The following is a 25,211-nucleotide window of genomic DNA, read 5'->3' as shown; positions in this document are numbered from 1 at the left end:
GTGGATCGTTAGCAGGCCAGCCTAAATGTTTCTAATCGGCGAAAATGTTCCATTAGGTGGGTGCACGTTTCGCAAGCGTAGAGAAGGTAGGGAATTACCGTGGCCGAGAAGACCTGGAGCTTCATGCAGAGCGAGAGACCAGGTAGCTTCCACAGCTTAACGCAGCCGATGAAAAGATAATGGCGCTCGACTGATTCAGAGTGAGACCTCTGCTGTTAAACTGGAGCCGGTCATAAGCACACTGCCCAGGTATGGGAAACTCTCCACTCTCTCCACAACTGCCCCATCACCGATTGGGAGTTGTGGGGGTGGAGTGTCCGATGGTACAAAATACCCAGGCAGGTGCATAGTTTTGGTGGGGCTGATGGTAAGGCCCCATCTCTTAGTGGCACGCTCCAGTCTCAGCAGCAGCGTCTCCAACTCCTCCTCTGAATGAGCAGCTATTAGCAAATCATCATCATACATAACCTGGTTGAGCAATAGGGAGCCATCCCTTGACCGCACCCAGGCATCGATCAGTCTCCCATTGTATCTGTACCATATGGTAATTCCTCCGGTACAGCCATTGAAGTCTTCACGAACTACATGGTCAAAAGATATGTTAAATAATGTGGGAGCCAGAGGACATCCCTGTCGCATCCCAAGGTGTAGAGGGAATGGCTCTGACTGACGGCCACGTAGTTTGACGCGGGGCCGCTCACCATCATGAAGGTCCTTAAGGATCGTGAGCAAAAAGTGAGGGACTCCGAAAGCATGAAGAACCCAGAGGCCAGGCCTACTGATGGTATCATAGGTCTTGACCAGGTCAATAAAGCACACACATGCACTCACACGCACACATGGACCTACAGACACGCAAATAAATGGACTTACACGGACTCACATGGAGCCACTGACACAAAGCGACTAACACACAAACACATGGACTTACACACACACACATATGGACTCACACACGCATATACATCGACTTTGGATACACACACATGGAGTTATACACACACATATATGGACGTAGACACATACAGCGACACACACACATCGACTCACACACAGATATACGTGGACTCACAGACACATTGACGTAAACAGACGTACTTACGCACATATTGACTCACACACGCATTGACTTACACACACACATCGAGTGACACACACATGTATGGACTTACACACACGTGGACTAACAAACACAACAACAACAACCGCCATTCGCCACTAAGTGGCGGTGACGTCACCACGACGCTTGTGCCAGGCCATGTGCACCTTGAGGCCACGTGAAGTGTCGAACGTCTGCTGGCAGGAGGTCACGGGGCAGACCCAGGTGCCACGGGTCGACTGACTGAGATGACTGAGATGACTAGCTGATGCACCACCTGTGCCCCCTACTGTGCCAACCTGCTGTGCTTTAGCCACCCGGCGCTCCGCTCGTTGTTGTGAGCGTCGCTCCTCCGCCCTCCGTTGTTGTTGGAGGGCGACTACCTCCAACTGCCCAGTAGCGTCCTTCACGAGCCTCCTCCACAGAGGCCGATCTTGACACCGCTGGTACCAGTCATGGGCAAGTCCACTCAACTCCACGTCCTCCTGTACCACATCACTCCATCTCTTCTCTAGCCCAACAGCGCCCGTTTAGCCCCCTCGATCCGGCCGAACAAAAGCTGTTTCGGCATGCGGTGGCTGGGCATGCGGGCTACATGACCCAGCCATCGCAGCCTTGCCCGCCGGAGGAGCTCACCGATGGGACCTTGCCCAGATCTTTCAAGGATTTTTGAGCTCCTCACACAATCCAGTCTGGTTAAACCCAGGATGGATCGTAGGCAGGCCAGCCTAAATGTTTCTAACCGGCGAAGATGTTCCATTAGGGGGGTCCACGTTTCGCAAGCGTAGAGAAGGGAGGGAATGACCGTGGCCGAGAAGACCTGAAGCTTAGTGTGGAGCGACAGACCAGGTAGCTTCCACACAGCGTTACGCAACCGATGAAAAGAAATTGCTGTTCGACTGATTCGGAGTGAGACCTCTGGTGTTAAACTGGAGCCGGTCATAAGCACACTGCCCAGGTATGGGAAACTCTCCACTCTCTCCACAGCTGCCCCATCACCGATTGGGAGTTGTGGGGGTGTCCGATGGTACAAAATACCCAGGCAGGTGCATAGTTTTGGTGGGGCTGATGGTAAGGCCCCATCTCTTAGTGGCATGCTCCAGTCTCAGCAGCAGCATCTCCAACTCCTCCTCTGAATGAGCAGCTATTACCAAATCATCAGCATACATAACCTGGTTGAGCAATAGGGAGCCATCCCTTGACCGCACCCGGGCATCGATCAGCCTCCCATTATATCTGTACCATATGGAGATTCCCCCGGTACAGCTATTGAAGGCATCACAAACTACGTGGACAAAATAGATGTTAAATAATGTGGGAGCCAGAGGACATCCCTGTCGCACCCCAAGGTGTACAGGGAATGGCTCGGACTCCCGGCCACGTAGTTTTACCCGGGCCTGCTCACCATGATGAATGTCCTTAATGATCGTGAGCAGAGGGTCAAGTACGGCAAAAGCACGAAGAACAACCCAGAGCCCAGGCCTACTGATGGCATCATAGGCCTTGACCAGGTCAATAAAGCAGAGATGTAGGTCTTGCTGAAATTCTCAACACCTCTGCTGTAGCAGACGGACAGAAAATATGGCATCTGTGCAGGACCGCCCTTTCCTGAAACCGCAATGGGGCACCGCAAGACTCTCCTCAGCGTGCCTGGCAAGGCGATGTTGAATAATCCTTGCCAGGACCTTTCCCGGCACACTGAAGAGTGAGATGCCCCTGTAGTTGTTACAGTCTGTGCGGTCCCCCCTCTGAAAGAGGGGGACCACCAGGGCATCCTTCCCAATCCTGCGGATCCCGTCCAGTGGTCCAGACTGTTGTTATGATGTCATATAGGGCAGTCTGTGCACAAACGCCAACCTCCCTCAGCATTTCGCTTGGGAGATCATCTCTGCCCGCTGCCTTTCCGGGTCTCAGACCCCGAATCGCCTTCAGTACTTCCTCAACAGATGGCACTTCAGCTAGCCACTCACAGGGGGTGACTTCTTCCAATATGAGGCACCGCAGCCTCAGCAGGGTCATCCTCACTTTGTGCCACGATGTTTTCCTGGCTGAGGGATTTTCCCTCCCCCAGGACCTCACAGAAATGCTCAGCAAATCTGCAAAGCTGTTCCTGGGGGTCAGAGATTGGATCACCGTTTTTTCCCCTAATGATGGTAATAGGTGTGGTGCTGCAGGTTACTTTTTTCATGGAGTTAAATAGAGATTTGTGATCCTCAGCAACCCGCGACCACCACCCATCCCTGCAGCGCCTCACGGCTCCCCGAACCTCCGAGCGAAGGCTGCGGTAAGCCTACTCATTCTCTGACGTGGGATTCTGTAGCCGATGACAGTGGGCCTGTCGCTTTTTCTCAACCATCCTGAACACCTCCTCTGTCAGCCAGGGTCTCTGGGGAGGTCTGGACCGTGTACCCAAAGCAGCCATTGCAGCTGCATGAGTCACAGTCCTAAACCTCGCCCATTTACCCTCGACATCAGGAGGAGTGGGGGACGATGGCAACCCCAGCCGCAGGTGATGATGAATTTCTCACTTGCAACTTTCATCAGATAACTGAGACCAGGCCACTTTAGGTTGGAATGGGGTCCTGGGTGTACACCCACCACCGGAGCCGAAGAATGGCAGGTGCATCTTACAGATGACAAGTCGATGGTCAGAGGGCAGATCAGCTCCATGGTAGGTCCTGGTGTCAAGGACATGGGCTCGCATCCGCTGGTCCGTCACTATGTAGTCCAGCAGATGTTCTTGCTTGGACCCGGCATGCATCCATGACGTTGTGTGGATGCGACGATAATGGAACAGCGTGTTGGTAATTACAAGCCCATGGGCTGCACAAAAATCTAGCAGCCTCCTACCATTGTTATTGAGCTGATCCGGCCCATGCCCTCCAATCACTCCAGACCAGGTGCCAGCATCATGACCAACTCGGGCATTCGAAGTCACCCAACAAGATGACTCTATCCCGAGGGGCCACTTTAGCCAGCACCTGTGACAGGTCATAGAAGGCATCTGACTCATCGGCTTTGCCTGCATCCCTCCACGGATGTTCGTCTAAGGTGGGGGCATAAGTAACCATGACCACCAATCCTCGCCTCCGATTGATGGGAAGGCGAGCCCAAAGTAGCCTGGGGCTTACAGCTTCCCACACCTCACCGCCACGCTCCCACGCCCCCTTCATTCTTTTGTTCAAAAGAAGAGCCACACCCTGTTGTTTTACAGTCTGCTGCCCCGAGTAGAGGGCTGTCCATCCCTCATGGTGGCAGGAGCCAGAACCGGTCCACCGGACCTCCTGAATGCCACAGAGATCCAGGCGGTACCGGTCCAGCTCCCGACAGAGGAGTGGCAGCCTTTCCTCCGCAGTGAGCATTCGAACATTCCACATGGCCAAACGAAGTGGCTTTTCTTTGTTTCTGGAGAAGCCCCGAGGGTAGAGATTCAATCTCCTGGCTCCGCCAATTGGGGTTTTGGCCAGGAGACGCCACAGACGCCTGTCATATGGACTGACACACACATCGACGTACACACACACATGGACTGACACACATAGACACACAAATGCACATTGACTTACACACTCAGATGGAACCATGCACACACATGGACTAACACACACACAGCGACTGATACGCACACAAATGGACTGACACGCACACTTGGACTGACACACAAACACTTGGACATACACACACACATCGGGCGTTGTCCCATCGTAAAAGACAGACACACACATGGACTCGCACACACACATCGACGTGCACAGCAATCCCCGATGATGGCACAGCTATCAGTATCGCAGTACTACGTATGAGTAAATAGCGTGATGTGAGCAATCGAAACAATATAAATGCATTGAAGAAATAAGCAGAAATAAGTGTAAATTAAAGAGCAGCAGCACGCACAAGTAAGTTGAGAAGCAGGCCACAGTCTAGATTATAGACTGCCAGTACGCTGACTCAATGACATAAGCATTGCTGCAGTCAACATAAAAAGCTGGCAACAAGGGCATCAGCTGAAAAAGCAGAATACAGTCGACATGAAAGGCTGGCAGTACACTGAGTGAGGTAAAGAATCAGGCAATAGATTATAGACTGGCATACACTGAGAATGGTCAAAAGGTAAATTAACAGTGTAGACAATAGTGGCAGTGCACTGACGTTAATTAATCAGCAGGCAGCAGGCCACATGACAGACTGGCAATAGACCGCCGCAGCGTGATAAAAGCACAGCTAAAAAAGGTAATATTTATCAACCTAATAATGAAAAAGTAAATTCCGATTTAAAGCTTTCGTGACTGCAAGGATTCATCCTCTTTGGTTCTTTCGGTAAAGTCACGTAGAATGAAAATAAAGTAATACATTGATAAAATAAAATAACACAATAATATTATCATGACGTTTCGGCCACAACACAAGCGGCCTTCATCAGGTGAAGGGACGAGACTGTCTGGTAGGACAGCGCTGGAGTGAAAAAGCCACGCTCAGATCACGACCTTTAAGCTGTGTGAGAAGAAACAAAGCGCCTTGACAAAAAGGAATTAGCATATAATTTAGCATTGAAATGGCTGAGTGATTAGCTTGTGACTGGTCACAGAAATGGCTATGTTAAAGTTAAAGCATACACATCTGCAGAGGCACCCCTTGAAAAAGGAATTAGCATAGAATTTAGCATTGAAATAGCTAAGTTAAAGCATACACATCCGCAGAGGCACCCCTTGACAAAGGAATTAGCATAGAATTTAGCATTGAAATAGCTGAGTGATTAGCTTGTAACTGGTCACAGAAATAGCTATGTTAAACGTCAGAGCATACACATTCACCGAGGCACCTAGTACAAATCAAACAGGAGAATTTAGCATTGAAATAACTAAGCGAATTTAGCATTGAAATAACTGAGTGATTAGCTAGTGACTGGTCACAGAAATGGCTATGTTGAAGTCAAGGCCTACACATCTGAGCTATTCACAGTAACTGGGTATACAATACAATATATAATGAATACTATATAGTGAACCAATAAAAAACTAAAATATAAATTACCTTAATCGTATCAATAAACTCTATATTCTCCAATCAGCTAAGCTACCAACAATAAGTCGTTATATATCACAATGCTACATGGCGAAAAAATGGGTGGATTCTTACCCTCAACTTTAGCAACACGGATAGCTACGGGTCCCGTTCAGACGGACGAGTTCATCCATGGTCGGAACAGAGGAGGGGGAGAGAGACAGCTGCGAGGCGCTATTATACTCCATGTTGTAAACCATACCATTAACCGTGGTGTGAGAGGTATTAAGAGTCAATGCTGGCGAAAGAGCTGCGGTCTGAAGGTCATCGTAATCCAGACTGCCACTCTACGCCCGATCTTATGGAAGAGGTACGTGGATGACACCTTTGTCATCTGGCAACATGGCCAGCCTGCTCTAGACAAATTCCGCGACCACATCAATTCCATACACCCAGCCATCAGATTTACCATGGAGGTCGAAAAAGATGGCAAACTACCCTTTTGGATGTCTTAATTAAAAGGAGACATGATGGTTCAATGAGCCACTAAATAACTGAGTGATTAGCTAGTGACTGGTCACAGAAATGGTTATGTTGAAGTCAAGGCCTACACATCTGAGCTATTCACAGTAACTGGGTATACAATACAATATATAATGAATACTACATAGTGAACCAATAAAAAACTAAAATATAAATTACCTTAATCTTATCAATAAACTCTATATTCTCCAATTGGCTAAGCTACCAACAATAAGTCGTTATATATCACAATGTTATATGGTGAAAAAATGGGTGGATTCTTACCCTCAACTTTAGCAACACGGATAGCTACGGGCCCCGTTCAGACGGACGAGTTCATCCATGGTCGGAACAGAGGAGGGGGAGAGAGACAGCTGCGAGGCGCTATTATACTCCATGTTGTAAACCATACCATTAACCGTGGTGTGAGAGGTATTAAGAGTCAATGCTGGCGAAAGAGCTGCGGTCTGAAGGTCATCGTAATCCAGACTGCCACTCTACGCCCGATCTTATGGAAGAGGTACGTGGATGACACCTTTGTCATCTGGCAACATGGCCAGCCTGCTCTAGACAAATTCTGCGACCACATCAATTCCATACACCCAGCCATCAGATTTACCATGGAGGTCGAAAAAGATGGCAAACTACCCTTTTTGGATGTCTTAATTAAAAGGAGACATGATGGTTCAATGAGCCACTAAATAACTGAGTGATTAGCTAGTGACTGGTCACAGAAATGGCTATGTTGAAGTCAAGGCCTACACATCTGAGCTATTCACAGTAACTGGGTATACAATACAATATATAATGAATACTATATAGTGAACCAATAAAAAACTAAAATATAAATTACCTTAATCGTATCAATAAACTCTATATTCTCCAATCAGCTAAGCTACCAACAATAAGTCGTTATATATCACAATGCTATATGGCGAAAAAATGGGTGGATTCTTACCCTCAACTTTAGCAACACGGATAGCTACGGGCCCCGTTCAGACGGACGAGTTCATCCATGGTCGGAACAGAGGAGGGGGAGAGAGACAGCTGCGAGGCGCTATTATACTCCATGTTGTAAACCATACCATTAACCGTGGTGTGAGAGGTATTAAGAGTCAATGCTGGCGAAAGAGCTGCGGTCTGAAGGTCATCGTAATCCAGACTGCCACTCTACGCCCGATCTTATGGAAGAGGTACGTGGATGACACCTTTGTCATCTGGCAACATGGCCAGCCTGCTCTAGACAAATTCTGCGACCACATCAATTCCATACACCCAGCCATCAGATTTACCATGGAGGTCGAAAAAGATGGCAAACTACCCTTTTTGGATGTCTTAATTAAAAGGAGACATGATGGTTCAATGAGCCACTAAATAACTGAGTGATTAGCTAGTGACTGGTCACAGAAATGGCTATGTTGAAGTCAAGGCCTACACATCTGAGCTATTCACAGTAACTGGGTATACAATACAATATATAATGAATACTATATAGTGAACCAATAAAAAACTAAAATATAAATTACCTTAATCGTATCAATAAACTCTATATTCTCCAATCAGCTAAGCTACCAACAATAAGTCGTTATATATCACAATGCTATATGGCGAAAAAATGGGTGGATTCTTACCCTCAACTTTAGCAACACGGATAGCTACGGGCCCCGTTCAGACGGACGAGTTCATCCATGGTCGGAACAGAGGAGGGGGAGAGAGACAGCTGCGAGGCGCTATTATACTCCATGTTGTAAACCATACCATTAACCGTGGTGTGAGAGGTATTAAGAGTCAATGCTGGCGAAAGAGCTGCGTTCTGAAGGTCATCGTAATCCAGACTGCCACTCTACGCCCGATCTTATGGAAGAGGTACGTGGATGACACCTTTGTCATCTGGCAACATGGCCAGCCTGCTCTAGACAAATTCCGCGACCACATCAATTCCATACACCCAGCCATCAGATTTACCATGGAGGTCGAAAAAGATGGCAAACTACCCTTTTTGGATGTCTTAATTAAAAGGAGACATGATGGTTCAATGAGCCACTAAATAACTGAGTGATTAGCTAGTGACTGGTCACAGAAATGGCTATGTTGAAGTCAAGGCATACACATCTGAGCTATTCACAGTAACTGGGTATACAATACAATATATAATGAATACTATATAGTGAACCAATAAAAAACTAAAATATAAATTACCTTAATCGTATCAATAAACTCTATATTCTCCAATAAGCTAAGCTACCAACAATAAGTCGTTATATATCACAATGCTATATGGTGAAAAAATGGGTGGATTCTTACCCTCAACTTTAGCAACACGGATAGCTACGGGCCCCGTTCAGACGGACGAGTTCATCCATGGTCAGAACAGAGGAGGGGGAGAGAGACAGCTGCGAGGCGCTATTATACTCCATGTTGTAAACCATACCATTAACCGTGGTGTGAGAGGTATTAAGAGTCAATGCTGGCGAAAGAACTGCGATCTGAAGGTCATCGTAATCCAGACTGCCACTCTACGCCCGATCTTATGGAAGAGGTACGTGGATGACACCTTTGTCATCTGGCAACATGGCCAGCCTGCTCTAGACAAATTCCGCGACCACATCAATTCCATACACCCAGCCATCAGATTTACCATGGAGGTCGAAAAAGATGGTAAACTACCCTTTTTGGATGTCTTAATTAAAAGGAGACATGATGGTTCAATGAGCCACTAAATAACTGAGTGATTAGCTAGTGACTGGTCACAGAAATGGCTATATTGAAGTCAAGGCCTACACATCTGAGCTATTCACAGTAACTGGGTATACAATACAATATATAATGAATACTACATAGTGAACCAATAAAAAACTAAAATATAAATTACCTTAATCGTATCAATAAACTCTATATTCTCCAGTCAGCTAAGCTACCAACAATAAGTCGTTATATATCACAATGCTATTGGCGAAAAAATGGGTGGATTCTTACCCTCAACTTTAGCAACACGGATAGCTACGGGCCCCGTTCAGACGGACGAGTTCATCCATGGTCAGAACAGAGGAGGGGGAGAGAGACAGCTGCGAGGCGCTATTATACTCCATGTTGTAAACCATACCATTAACCGTGGTGTGAGAGGTATTAAGAGTCAATGCTGGCGAAAGAGCTGCGGTCTGAAGGTCATCGTAATCCAGACTGCCACTCTACGCCCGATCTTATGGAAGAGGTACGTGGATGACACCTTTGTCATCTGGTAACATGGCCAGCCTGCTCTAGACAAATTCCGCGACCACATCAATTCCATACACCCAGCCATCAGATTTACCATGGAGGTCGAAAAAGATGGCAAACTACCCTTTTTGGATGTCTTAATTAAAAGGAGACATGATGGTTCAATGAGCCACTAAATAACTGAGTGATTAGCTAGTGACTGGTCACAGAAATGGCTATGTTGAAGTCAAGGCCTACACATCTGACCTATTCACAGTAACTGGGTATACAATACAATATATAATGAATACTACATAGTGAACCAATAAAAAACTAAAATATAAATTACCTTAATCTTATCAATAAACTCTATTCTCCAATCAGCTAAGCTACCAACAATAAGTCGTTATATATCACAATGCTATATGGCAAAAAAATGGGTGGATTCTTACCCTCAACTTTAGCAACACGGATAGCTACGGGCCCCGTTCAGACGGACGAGTTCATCCATGGTCGGAACAGAGGGGGAGAGAGACAGCTGCGAGGCGCTATTATACTCCATGTTGTAAACCATACCATTAACCGTGGTGTGAGAGGTATTAAGAGTCAATGCTGGCGAAAGAGCTGTGGTCTGAAGGTCATCGTAATCCAGACTGCCACTCTACGCCCGACCTTATGGAAGAGGTACGTGGATGACACCTTTGTCAACTGACAACATGGCCAGCCTGCTCTAGACAAATTCCGCGACCACATCAATTCCATACACCCAGCCATCAGATTTACCATGGAGGTCGAAAAAGATGGCAAACTACCCTTTTTGGATGTCTTAATTAAAAGGAGACATGATGGTTCAATGAGCCACTCTGTCTACAGGAAAGCTACCCATACAGATGCTTACTTGAAACCGGATTCCCACCACCATCCATCCGAGAAGAACTCCCTCATCAAGACTCTATACCAGTGGTTCTTAACCTGGGTTCGATCGAACCCCAGGGGTTCGGTGAGTCGATCTCAGGGGTTCGGCAGAGCCCCCGCCACGGAGGTCCGGACACACTTGAATTATTGTGTAAATTTGTGATGACACACACGGCCCGCTTGGCCATCACTGGCTGCAGATGATCATGCTACACTGCTTGGCCAATCAGCGCTGCGGGGAATTTAGTGCGTACTCAGTAGTCAACGTGTGACTGTTGTTGTCGTACATCGTGTGATTTCTTTAATATTTTATCCATACTAACTATGTCGGGCAAAAGAAGAAAGTGGTCGGACGAATATGTACAACATGGATTCTCATGTATCACGGAACGTGATGGGAGTGAGCGTCCTATCTGCATGATTTGCAACGCCAAGTTGAGCAACTCTAGTCTTGCACCGGCAAAACTAAAGGAACACTTCTTGAAGCTGCATGGAGACGGGGAATACAAGAACACAACACTTGCTGAATTCAGGGTGAAGAGAGCCAGATTCGATGAAAGGGCCACTCTGCCTGCTCTTGGATTTGTACCTGTTAACAAACCGATCCTGACAGCATCGTACGAAGTTGCTTACCTGATCGCAAAGCAGGGCAAGCCACACACCATTGGTTAAACACTTGTGAAACCAGCTGCATTAAAGATGGCGAATCTGATACTCGGAACAGCGGCCGAAGGTAAATTATCCCAAATTCCCCTTTCAAATGACACTGTCAGTGACAGAATAGAAGACATGAGTAAAGACATCTTGGCTCAAGTAGTCGCGGATCTGATTTCAAGCCCGGCAAAATTCAGCCTTCAACTCGACGAAACCACAGACGTTTCTGATCTAAGCCAGCTTGCTGTTTTTGTACGCTATGTGAAAGACGACATGATAAAAGAAGAGTTTTTATTTTGTAAGCCTCTTACAACAACAACGAAGGCAGCCGATGTGAAGAAGCTTGTGGATGACTTCTTCAGAGACAACAATCTTTCATGGGATATGGTTTCTGCAGTTTGTACGGACGGAGCTCCAGTCATGCTGGGAAGAAAGTCTGGTTTTGGTGCGCTAGTAAAGGCCGATGCACCACACATCATTGTGACGCATTGTATTCTGCACAGGCATGCGTTGGCAACAAAAACCTTACCTCCAAAAATGGCAGAAGTATTAAAAACTGTGGTGGAATGTGTGAACTATGTGCGAAAAAGTGCTCTGAGGCACCGCATCTTCAGTGAGCTGTGTAAAGAAATGGGCTCTGAATTTGAGGTACTTCTGCTCCATTCTAATATTCGGTGGTTATCCCGGGGACAGGTGCTGAATCGTGTTTTTGCCATGCGTGTGGAATTAGCCCTGTTTTTGCAAGAGCACCAACACTGCCATGCAGATTGCTTCAAAAATCCTGAGTTCATTCTCATTTTAGCGTACATGGCTGATATATTCGCAGGTCTCAATCATCTCAATCAGCAGATGCAGGGTGGTGGAGTCAATATCATGGAAGCGGAAGAACACCTGAAGGCTTTTCAAAAAAAGCTACCGTTATGGAAACGACGAACAGAGAACAATAACTTCGCAAACTTCCCGCTTCTGGACGACTGTGCAAGTAAGATCGAAGATGTGTCTGGAATCGGAGATATTTCTGTATCCACGGAACTGAAGCAAACAATTGCCACGCACTTAGATGAGCTTGCAAAGTCTCTCGACGGATATTTCCCTACAAGAGAGTCATATCCAGCATGGGTGAGACAGCCGTTCACGTTTGCTGTTGAAACAGCAGATGTCAATGATGAATTCCTCGACGAAATCATTGAAATTCAGCAGAGCCAGGTTCAACAGCAACTCTTCAGAACAACAACGCTCTCAACGTTTTAGTGTCGACAAATGAACAAGTATCCAGTTATTGCTAAGAAAGCCCTGGATTTTTTTTATACCATTTGTTACAACATATCTTTGTGAGCAATCCTTTTCGAGGATGCTGGACATAAAAACGAAGAAAAGGAACATACTTTGCTGTGAAAATGACATGAGAGTGGCACTTGCCAAGGTGAAGCCACGCATATCTGAACTGATCTCTCAAAGGCAACAGCAGAAGTCACATTGATTTCCAGGTATGTAATTTGTTGTGAGTTTATGCATTGTGTTGGTTTTATTCTTTGAACAAGGTAATGTTCATGCACAGCTCATTTTGTGTACCAGTAAAAAACATATCTATGTCTTGAATTTGAAAAAAATCACATTTTATTTTTCACTAAAGAGGGGTTCGGTGAATGCGCATATGAAACTGGTGGGGTTCGGTACCTCCAACAAGGTTAAGAACCACTGCTCTATACCATAGAGCCCAATGCATTTCCGACCAGGAACACATTACCAGTGAACTCAAGCACGTACACCAGGCTCTTAGGGCTAATGGTTACTCCGACTACACAATCCGCAAAGCCATCACTCCAGTCATGAAGAAGGATCCTCTTGTGGAGCCACTCAAAACCATCACCTTACCCTACATTGCAGGGGTCACTAAAAAGATCTCCAAAATCCTGAATAAACACAAGATCCAGGTCCGATTCAACACAGTACATAAAATCCGTGATTTAGTTCCATCTGTAAAAGATGCTGTTCCAGACATACAGTACCCGGGCGTTTACAAACTAAAGTGCCTCTGTGGTAGTAGCTACATTGAGAAACCAAACGACATATCTCGGACCGCATCCGCAAACATAAAGCAGACTTGAAACACGGTAGAACGAACTCCTCTGCCGTGGCAGATCACTGTTATAATTCAGTGGGCTCACATGACATTGACTTCTCCAAGACAGAGGTTCTTTGCAAACAAAGCGGCTACCATGAGAGATTCATTCATGAGGCCATTCACATATACAAGCACAGAGACAATTTCAACCGAGAAGATGGATTCTGGCTTAGTAACCATTGGAAAGATGTTTGAAACCATTTCCGTTCTTAATTAATTGAATTTTACGATGACCTTCAGACCGCAGCTCTTTCGCTGGCATTGACTCTTAATACCTCTCACACCACGGTTAATGGTATGGTTTACAACATGGAGTATAATAGCGCCTCGCAGCTGTCTCTCTCCCCCTCCTCTGTTCCGACCATGGATTAACTCATCCGTCTGAACGGGGCCCGTAGCTATCCGTGTTGCTAAAGTTGAGGGTAAGAATCCACCCATTTTTTCGCCATATAGCATTGTGATATATAACGACTTATTGTTGGTAGCTTAGCTGATTGGAGAATATAGAGTTTATTGATAAAATTAAGGTAATTTATATTTTAGTTTTTTTATTGGTTCACTATATAGTATTCATTATATATTGTATTGTATACCCAGTTACTGTGAATAGCTCAGATGTGTAGGCCTTGACTTCAACATAGCCATTTCTGTGACCAGTCACTAGCTAATCACTCAGTTATTTAGAGGCTTATTGAACCATCATGTCTCCTTTTAATTAAGACATCCAAAAAGGCTAGTTTGCCATCTTTTTCGACCTCCATGGTAAATCTGATGGCTGGGTGTATGGAATTGATGTGCTCGCGGAATTTGTCAAGAGCAGGCTGGCCATGTTGCCAGATGACAAAGGTGTCATCCACGTACCTCTTCCATAAGGTCGGGCGTAGAGTGGCAGTCTGGATTACGATGACCTTCAGACCGCAGCTCTTTCGCCAGCATTGACTCTTAATACCTCTCACACCACGGTTAATGGTATGGTTTACAACATGGAGTATAATAGCGCCTCGCAGCTGTCTCTCTCCCCCTCCTCTGTTCAGACCATGGATGAACTCGTCCGTCTGAACTGGGCCCGTAGCTATCCGTGTTGCTAAAGTTGAGGGTAAGAATCCACCCATTTTTTCGCCATATAGCATTGTGATATATAACGACTTATTGTTGGTAGCTTGGCTGATTGGAGAATATAGAGTTTATTGATAACATTAAGGTAATTTATATTTTAGTTTTTTTATTGGTTCACTATAATGAATAGTATTCATTATATATTGTATTGTATACCCAGTTACTGTGAATAGCTCAGATGTATAGGCCTTGACTTCAACATAGCCATTTCTGTGACCAGTCACTAGCTAATCACTCAGTTATTTCAATGCTAAATTCGCCAAGTTATTTCAATGCTAAATTCTCCTGTTTGATTTGTACTAGGTGCCTCGGTGAATGTGTATGCTCTGACGTTTAACATAGCTATTTCTGTGACCAGTTACAAGCTAATAACTCGGCTATTTCAATGCTAAATTCTATGCTAATTCCTTTGTCAAAGGGTGCCTCTGCGGATGTGTATGCTTTAACTTAGCTATTTCAATGCTAAATTCTATGCTAATTCCTTTTTCAAGGGGTGCCTCTGCGGATGTGTATGCTTTAACTTTAACATAGCCATTTCTGTGACCAGTCACAAGCTAATCACTCAGCCATTTCAATGCTAAATTATATGCTAATTCCTTTGTCAAGGCGCTATGTTTCTTCTCACACAGCTTAAAGGTCGTGATCTGAGCGTGGCTTTTTCACTCCAGCGCTGTCCTACCAGACAGTCTCGTCCCTTCACCTGATGAAGGCCGCTTGTGTTGTGGCCGAAACGTCGTGAGAATATTATTGTGTTATTTTATTTTATCAATTTATTATTTTATTCTCATTCTACGTGACTTTACCGAAAGAACCAAAGAGAATGAAAAAGTAGTTTTGTGCACACATAGATTATTATTGTAATATCTGGCAACGTATTTGTTTCATAATAGTAAACAATGTACCTGAGTTCTTATTTGCACACAATTATTGTAATTTCTGCCAACTTATTAGTTTCATAATAGTAAATGATTAACATTAGTTCTTTTCTGCACACACACATTATGACAGTAATATTTGCCAACTTTTTGTTTAATAATAGTAAACAATGAACCTGAGTTCTTAGCGTAAGAAGCAAGGAAATTTGTACTTGCCATAGGCTTGGTCAGGCCTAGGCCCGTGCGGCGCCCCCGTCCTGGCCTACATTGCCGAGGCAGTGGAGGTGGCACGTTGGCAGGCTGGGGGCTGGGCCACTACCCCCACACCCATCCCCCCACCCGTGCAAGAATAATGATATTTAAGCACTATAATATTATTATCTACTGACTCTGTAGTAGAAACTAGACACATCGTCTTCTTTGGTTCTTTCGGTAAAGTCACATAGAATGAGAATAAAATAATAAAGGTACAGACCTGTCGGGACGACAGGTCTGTACCTTTCACCTGAAGACGGCCGCTTGCGTTGTGGCCGAAACGTCGTGAGAATTTTATTGTGTTATTTTATTATTTTATTCTCATTCTACGTGACTTTACCGAAAGAACCAAAGAAGATGAATCCTTGCAGTCACGAAAGATTTAAATCGAAATTTGGACACATCGTGTTGGGGGGGGCGAAGAGGACATCAGACTGTGGTGAAAACTCCGCAGCGTGAAGTGTATATTTATTGCATGTTAAACGCGTAAAATGAAATGTCCCCCGTGAGCTGGATCGAAGGCGCATCACTTGGCAGGGTCCGCCCCCCCAAGGCAATTGTCATCAGTTGGTACGGTCGATGTTGTGCAATAAGTAAATAATGAAAAAAAGAATGCCACAAATGTGTTAATTAAACCACTTTAAAGTTTACGAATGAGAAAACGGAATAGCCTATTCCCACCGCGTTGCTTAGGGCGTGCTGCCTGGCAAAAAATTTTGGTCGTAAACGCCACCGTCCAAGAGCCAAATCCCCCGCAAGCGCGAACGCGCGGAGAATTTTATATATAAGATGTACACACACACTATTAATAACCATAACAAGTACTATTAACAATCACTTCGTTCATTTGCGGCTATGTCTTCACATTCCTACAACGATTACATATTCAACTATAATTTCCTTAACACTCTCTAGCATTCACTCACACACTTACTATTTACTCTTCATGCTTAATAACTTTAACCTCCACCTATAATGTTCCTCGCGGAAAACATGCGTTTCTCTTCAAAGCCGATTACAATAATTGATGCCATTCGTACAAGTTCTGCAATGGCTGCACCTAGAGCTAATGCAACTCCTTAACACAAAGTTAGACAGCATGCTGCCTGTGCTGCACCTACAGCTAATGAATCTCCTGAACACTAAGAAGGGCATGTTGCCAGGGCTGCGATGGCTGCCCCTATTGATGACACTCCTTAACACCAAGAAGCAAGACAGCATGCTGCCAGTACTGCGATGGCTGCACCTACAGCTAAATAATTTCATGCCATTGGTTCCATGTCTACTTCTTGCAGCTACTGCCATGCAATGACATGGAAAAGAGACCCTCCAGGGCTATGCTGCAACTGTACCATGGTTCAACTGCGTACAATTCATGACCATCCCGAGCCTATTCATGAATTGATACCTGCCAACACTACCTATGCAAGCCAATTCCGAAGCATAAGTTATGTTTTGGCACCAACTAACTCATCACGACATCTGGCTACATGCCCACATTTAAAGTGCAGGGCCAGGTACATAATCGCATTGGCAGTCTGCTGCCACTAGCTAATGACCTACCCACATTACCACAGATCTACTTGCATGTCTGACAATACTAGACAGGCTCACCAGCACCGCAAAAATGTCATCAACACCAAGATGCAAGTCCTATTGCTGTGGCAAGACATGGTCCATAAGGACAACTCTTATATTTATATTTTTAGCTCTTTCGGTAAAGTCACGTTGAAGGGAAACAATAAAATAATAAAATATATATATAAAACAATAAAAATTCTCACGACGTTTCGACCATAATGCAAACGGTCATCATCAGGTGCCGTTGGTTTTTCACACCTGATGATGACCGTCTGCGTTATGGTCGAAACGTCGTGAGAATTTTTATTGTTTTTTATATATATTATTATTTTTTTGTTTCCCTTCAACGTGACTTTACCGAAAGAGCTAAGAATATGAATTACTGCAGTCACGAAAGCTTTAAATCTAAATTTAACTCTTATATTCACAGTTTCAAGTGTGCCATGGAGAAGATGACTTCAGAATACAATGTTGTCATTCATGCCGAGTAAACTTTACATTGTCAACATGAGTACCGCTTAAATGCATTCACATCTTAAGTTGCTGTCTTTCTGACTACTGAACAACATAATAAAGTATTAAAGCTTTCGTGACTGCATTAAATTACTCATTGTTTTTTTCGGTAAAGTCACGTATGTAGAAATACAATAAAATTATATTAAAACAAAAAACAACCACGACGTTTCGATCACAACGCAAGCGATCTTCATCAGGTGTCAAGAACAAATCACGGAGGTAAATACAACAAAAAGATGATAGACGAGAATTCAACAAACCTGAAAAAACATTATGTGAAGCACATCCAGTCAGGCCAACAACACAGTTAGACACTTCCTGGCGGACCACGAATTTCAGAAGAGTGTTAAATTTCGTGTTCAACCTTTACTGAACAACATGTCACTCAAGGCATCGCCTTGCAACTGAGGACCAATACCCTACACAGAAATGAAACACACCGATCCTATGATGCTCTTCAATATCTACTGATTTTCTGGCACGGTGATTATGGCTACAATTTATTACCCCGCCAACACACAACCGGTGTGCTGTACTAGTGACGAATTGACCACGTTCTGTTTAAGTGACAACCCTTACTAGTTGGCTGGCGGGTGGTGGCGGGTTTTAATGACACCTTTATATATTGACGCGATCTAACCCAAACAAACCTGTATTACGGATGTATATTTGGAGTTTGCGCGTCTCTCTGCCCGTGGTCGCGTGGAATTACTACCGGATCCTCCGGTTTTTCCCTCCACATTTAGAGTCAACATCACCACGCGTTTAGAGTATTTGACCGATATACATTTCCACACGTTGATAAGCCACTTTGTTGTGAGCAGGTCGCGTCTGAAAAAGAGCGGTATAGCTCAAGTGGGCTTCGCCTGGTAAAATAAAAAAAACTGTAGAAATATTTAAAAGAAAAAGTTTAAAAGTAGTGAGCTAGGTGAAGACATTCAATTAAAGCAGAGAATTAAAGCAAATGCAATCAGGCGAGGGCAGGAGGCAAGGCCCCGCATGGCGTTTTAATGTTCCAACCTGGACATTGATTCCATACTCGCTGCTACTCAATTGATATCCCTACAAGATAGAGAGAGGAGCGAGGCTCGACCTGGGTAAACAACAACAATAACCACCACGATGTGAACTTCTCACCTCGGATCTCAGTGAGCGCGCGCGGATCTGCGGCTTCCTGGTATTTCGTGACGTCACGCGGCAGCACGAGGTGACATGACGCCACTAGCGGGGTACACCTCCCCCTCGCGTCTCTCTGATGAGGTAATGAAGTGGTGACGTCATCGAACGAGGTTCGAGTTTATGTTTATTAAGATTCCTATTCCATTGCTCCCTCTGTTGAACATTGACCCCTTGGGTGCGTTAGCTCAACGACAACAACGTGAACATTAACAACATTAGACCTCCTTTGCCAGTACCAAAGCATAACAATAGGGGTTTTCTCCTTTTTTCTGTCAACAAAACTGAAACTTTTTTACAAGGAATCATGTGTGCATTAACCACAATACTTGTAGTCAAAATGCAGACAAAAAACACACTGATAATATATGCATTGTCCTTGAAACGGATTAGTCCACACCAGAGACGATGCTCAAAAGAAAGATGTCTCTGGTGTGGACCAATCAGTTTCAAGGACAATGCATATATTATCAGAGTATGTTTTTTTGTTTGCATTTTGACCACAAGTATTGTGGTTAATGCACACATGATTCATTGTAAAAAGGTTTCAGTTTTGTTGCCAGAAAAAAAGGGAAAACCCCTATTATTAAACATGAACATTATTGTGTGTGTGTACACTCTGTGTGTGTACACTGTTGGCACAGTAGGTGGCACAGGTGGTGCATCGGCCAGTCATCTCAGTCGACCCATGTCATCTGAGTCTGCCCCGTGACCTGCCTACATTTCACGTGGCCTTAACGTGCATGTAGCCTGGCAGCGCCGTGGTGACGTCTGCACCACTTAGTGGCGAATGGCGGTCGTTCTTGTTAAAGGGTGTTTGTGTATACCTCAGCAGTACATAACTCAGCTCACTTTTGATACAGTAGACCACAACACCCTGCTTGGTAAACTAAGTTGCCTCGCTTTTTCCAAAAACACAGTAAAATGGTTAAAAAATTACCTCTTTTCTCGCACCCAAACTGTATTCACAGATGGTTGGAGGTCAAACAGTGTTAAGATAACAAAAGGGGTTCCACAGGGTTCCATCCTCGGCCCCCTCTTGTTCTCTCTTTATGTCAATGACTTGGGCACTGACCTGGATCATTCCAGGGTAAATCTTTTTGCAGATGACACTATACTGATTACTGCTGGCCGCTCTCCGGATGACGTGATTGCTAAGCTCCAGGGTGATTTCAACAAACTACAACATCAGCTAGTTGCTCTTAAACTAGTCTTGAATACCTCCAAAACCAAGGCGCTATGCTTCTCACCGGGACTAAAGCAGGAAGTTATTTTTCCCAAATTACATTCCTTAAATAATGATCAAATAGAGCAAGTCAAGTTCTATAAGTATCTTGGGGTCATCCTGGATTCAAAACTGAATTTTGAAGATCACATTGATTATATTGGTAAAAAGACAAAAAAAAATTGTATCGACACAAGCACTGCTTCCCCCCTATGTTCCGTTTGGAATTTATAAAAGCTACCATACTGCCTCTACTTGATTACTGTGATATCGTGTATAAATCAGCCCCAAGTACTGTACTGAAGAAGCTTGATTCTATCTATCACTCGGCCTTTAGATTTGCATTGAACTGCCCATATAGCACTCACCACTGTGATCTCTACATTGGGTCAAACTTAACATCTCTTAATGTTCGACGGCTTGTACACCAGATCTTATTTATTCACGATGTACTTACAAAAAAATCTGCAGACTACCTGCTGGATCTCCTCTCTGTTTCAAATAAAAAATTTGACCTAACGTCTTCGCTCATCTACCAGCTTCACATTCCCTATTGCCGTACAAAAACCGGAGGAAGGGCCTTTGCTATTGATGCCCCCAGGGTCTGGAATGCTATTGCCAATAAACTGCAACTTGAATCACTACCTATGAGATCTTCACTCAAAACTGCTCTAGAGGAGTTGTACACCCCTTGCTGCCACTGGTATTCAATGGCCTAAAATAAAATAAAATGTTTCGCTCCGGATGACCGCTGTAAAGTATTATCTGTATTTTGATTTAGTGTGCTGATCTTAAAGGTGCATTGAAAAATGTGGTACTCCGACTGATGCTCCTGTTGTTTGTGGAGTGACTCATGCAGCCAGCTGTGGCTCTAGGGTTTGGTGTTACATGTTATTTATGTAGTTTATTGTTAAAAATTCGGTCACAGTTCCTATGATCACTGTTACATTGGATTTATGGCTTTATTTTGGTGATTTCTAAAAGTTTTTTGGTTTGGCCGTGTTTTTGTTTATTGTAGTATGGAGTTAGACTGATGGCCTTAATCTTAGTTTTCTTGTTGTTGTTGTTTGACTTGCATCCCACTGGGATTTTTGCACACAGCGTTGGTGTACGGTGCTATTTCAGGAATATTTTGATGTTTTTTTCCTGGATTTTCTGTTTGCACATGCACAAAGTCACTGTAAGATGTTTTCTTGTTCATGTTTTTGTTTTTTTGTTTGTTGCGGTTGCACCCGATTCAAGAGCCGTATGGCTCACAGGGCTATACCAAATAAATGAAACTATGAACTTGGTCTCTCTAATCAAGGGCATTTCACTGTCCCCAGATAATTTTCTCGTCAGCTCTGATGTTGTTTCTTTGTTCACCAAGGTACCTGTGCCTGACACCTTAGCAATAATTGAAGATTTAGTCCAAAATGTACTGAACCCTGATGTTCATACCCTGGTTAGGCACTGCCTTACCAACACTTACTTAATCTGGAATGGTACTTTATACAAAAAAAATGAAGGTACCCTTATGGGTTCCCTCTTATCACTAGTGATAGCGAATGTTTTCATGGAGAAATTTGAAACAGATGCCATCCAGACTCCACCCTACGTCCTTCCCTTCGGAAGAGATGTGTGGATGACACTTTCGTCATTTGTAAACATGGCCAGCCAGCACTGAGCCAATTTCTACACTGGATCTTTGTCTTTGTGAATGTGTGTGAGTAGGGGATGACTTGAGTGGGGTCATGTAGCCTGCATGCCCAACCACCGCATTCCCAAGCAGTTTCTTGTTAGTCAGATAGAGGGGGTGGCCATACGGGCATGGCACAGGCCAGATAAGAGATGGACTGATGTGGTACAGAAGGATGTGGAGTAGATTGGACTTGCTGATGACTGGTATCAGCGGTTGTGGGGGCTAATGCTACCAAACGCCCCCCCCCCCTCCTCGCGTGGGGGGGGGGGGTGTGGCGTTTGCCCCCCCCCGTCCCCTCCGCGTTTGTGTCGCTCGTGCCCCCTGCCCCATCGATCGGGTGACCGCCCCCCCCCCTCACCAACGTCCTCTCTGACCGACATAGCTATCAGCTGGCCGACACCGACTAGGGGTTGATTGCGCGCGTGCCCTTCCCCCCACTGATGCGTCCTAACCGCGTGGATTATGTAATTGTTTGACTCGCCGCTGTGTGGGGCTTAATTAATAATTTCCACTAAGCCGTTGTGTCAACAAGGCGAACGCTCCCGCGCGGTCCGAATATTAATAAATTAATCGGCGCTCGCGCGGCCCCCCCACCCAGGCACTTTCTCCGCGCAACACTCGCGCGTGTCTCACCGTTAATATTGCGGTGCGCGCATATACACGCGCTGGCGCGGGCAACCGTTGATATTTTAATATGCGCGCGTGTCACACCCACACTGATTTATAGTCACCCACACACTGTCGTACGCCGATCGCTGTCCCACCGCTCTTCATACGCACGCATTCACCACGCGTCAAACGTCAGTCTGTGCTAAGATTTATTTCCCGGAGCGAATAGGGAACCTCGGTTTATGGCCCCCTTCAGCCAGCACCCTTCGGACAGCGCCTAACCTCCTATCACCTAGCCATCGCAAAGAGCGTCTATCCTTCACGCTCGAGCTGACTGCGAGCTGGGCTGAATTGCCCCCCCCCCCCCCCCCGTACTGACTCACCTTTCCAGCTGCATGATGGAGGTTGGGGAAGATGCCCGCCTCGGAGACTTTGCCTGGGCAATCGTTTTCAGCTGCACCCTGCAGGCGTCCCACGGATGCTGAGGGCGGCTGGTATTCTCCGCCACTCCAGAAGAACTCTGATCCAATTTGCCCTCCTTCCCCCCTTATGTTCCCAAAGCCTGTTAACCCCCGGGTCATGTGACGTCATTCTGCGCATCCAATCGAATCCTCTTTTCGGCCGTTTTGAGCACTCTGGCCGTTGGGGGGGGGGGGGGGGTCGCGTCATCCCCCCCCCCCTTCCCATTGTCTCTGTACCTGCGTTCCTCGCCGTTGACTCACCGATAATCCCCTCGCTTCCTCCAACTTAAATTAACTCTTATATGCCTAGGGGCTTTTCCCTCCCACCCCACTGTTCACACTGCCGCTGGGTGCTGGCCTTGAGGTCCCATCCCCCCGTGTTGTGTATGCTTCATCGCGGCCGGCCTGTAAAGCTCTATGCCCCCCTTTTTTGGGGGGGCACCATGTAATCCGGTCTGGGGGGCTCAGCCAATTTCCTGGTCCAGGGAAACCGTGGACGTCTCTGTTAATGGGGTCCTCGGATGAAAACCCATCGTACCAGGTGACCCCTCCTCGAGACCCTACGGGGGTGCATGTGAGTGTTTAGTGGGGCGTGCATTCATGGGGGGGGGGGGGGCAGGGGGTGCAAGAAGAGGGTAGAGCTGGCCGAGCTGCTCTGCTGCGGTGGAACCACACGGTGTCAAGATCGGCCTCTGTGGACGAGATTCGTAAAGGATGCTGCTGGGGAGTTGGAGGCAGTCAGCCTCCACCAACAACGGAGGGCAGAGGAGCGATGCTTACAACCGCGTGCACAGTGCAGCAAGTTGGGGCAGTAAGGGGCACAGGTAGTGCATTTGTCAGTCATCTCAGTCAACTCATGGCAACTGGATCTGTTCCGTGACCTGCCAGTGAGCCTTCAACACTATACAGGGCCTCAAAGTATGCCTTTCATGGTGCAGGCACCGTGGTGACATCATCACCACTTAGTCGTAAGCAGTGGCTGTTGTTGTTGGGGAATTACCTTACGGGGACCGATGGCACAGTAGTGAGCGCACTGTCCCGTGAACCTGACAAACGGAGTTCAATGCCCACTTGCAACCAATAACAGTGGTGCATATTACAACCAATAACAGTGGTGCATATTACAACCAATAACAGTGGTGCATATTACAACCAATAACAGTGGTGCATATTACAACCAATAACAGTGGTGCATATTACAACCAATAACAGACCAGGTCGGCCCGGGGTTGCACGCTGAACGGGTCTTGGGCCTTCACGAGGTAGACTCAGCCTTAAAATGAGGTACAGTACATACTACTGATATTATAATAAATTATTATAAAATGGTTACAATCTGTATTATTATCACTTTTACCAAAATGCCATAATGGGATCGAGTGTCAAGGCTATGGATAATGTTTATAATAAGGCTAAGAAGAGGGATTTAATCTCTCTTAAGAGTTACGTTTCACGTAAGAATTCACTACAAGCTGCCGCCGCCGCCAAAACTCATCATCAGCACCACCACCACTCAACATCACCACCACCCACCATTACCACCACCACCAACAACACCCACCCATCAAAATCATCACCAATCATGATCACCATCCATTATCATTACCACCCATCATCACCAGCACCCATCATCACCACCACCACCACCACCCATGATCAGGAACCATCATCATCGCTACAAAACCACGCAACATTGCAATCATACATCATCATCATCATCACTACCCATCATCACTAACACCCATAATCACTTCGACCCATCATCATCACTACCCATTTTTACCAATACCCATAATCACCCATCATAACCACCACCCATAATCATCAACACCCATCATCACGACCCATCATAATCACCACCCATCATAATCGCCACCAATCATCATCACCACAACACATCATCATCACCACTCATCATCATCAGCAGCACCCATCATCACCGCCACCAACAGCCATCATCACCAACTATCATCATCAAGCAACCAACCACCCAATATCACCACCACCCATCATCATCACCAATATCCACCATCATCACCGATCATAATCATCATCACTACTGTAGTGGGTTCACCTGAGAGACACACTTGACATATGAGGCAACACGTTTATTCTCTGACCACAACGGGGTAACTATATTAACATACAACGGGATAACTATATAGTGGTAACCACCACGGGGTAACTATATAACCGGGTCAGTTC

The 25,211-nt window shown here is 45.6% G+C and overlaps 1 long non-coding RNA gene across 1 annotated transcript in view; it reads right to left on the bottom strand.

The window, feature by feature from the left end:
• LOC116958806 (uncharacterized) overlaps positions 1-19,326 on the bottom strand; it is a 31,061-nt gene extending 11,735 nt beyond the window's left edge. Inside the window, exon 1 of the long non-coding RNA XR_012931265.1 lies at positions 18,992-19,326. This is a non-coding gene — a long non-coding RNA (uncharacterized LOC116958806). The remainder of the gene's footprint in view (positions 1-18,991) is intronic.
• Between the last annotated feature and the right edge of the window lie 5,885 nt (positions 19,327-25,211).

Source organism: Petromyzon marinus, chromosome 83 (genome assembly GCF_048934315.1).
Source record: "Petromyzon marinus isolate PM22_M1 ecotype Great Lakes invasive population chromosome 83, UKy_Petmar_22M1.pri1.0, whole genome shotgun sequence".
Lineage (NCBI taxonomy): Eukaryota > Metazoa > Chordata > Hyperoartia > Petromyzontiformes > Petromyzontidae > Petromyzon > Petromyzon marinus.
This window is presented reverse-complemented; position numbering and strand designations above follow the sequence as displayed.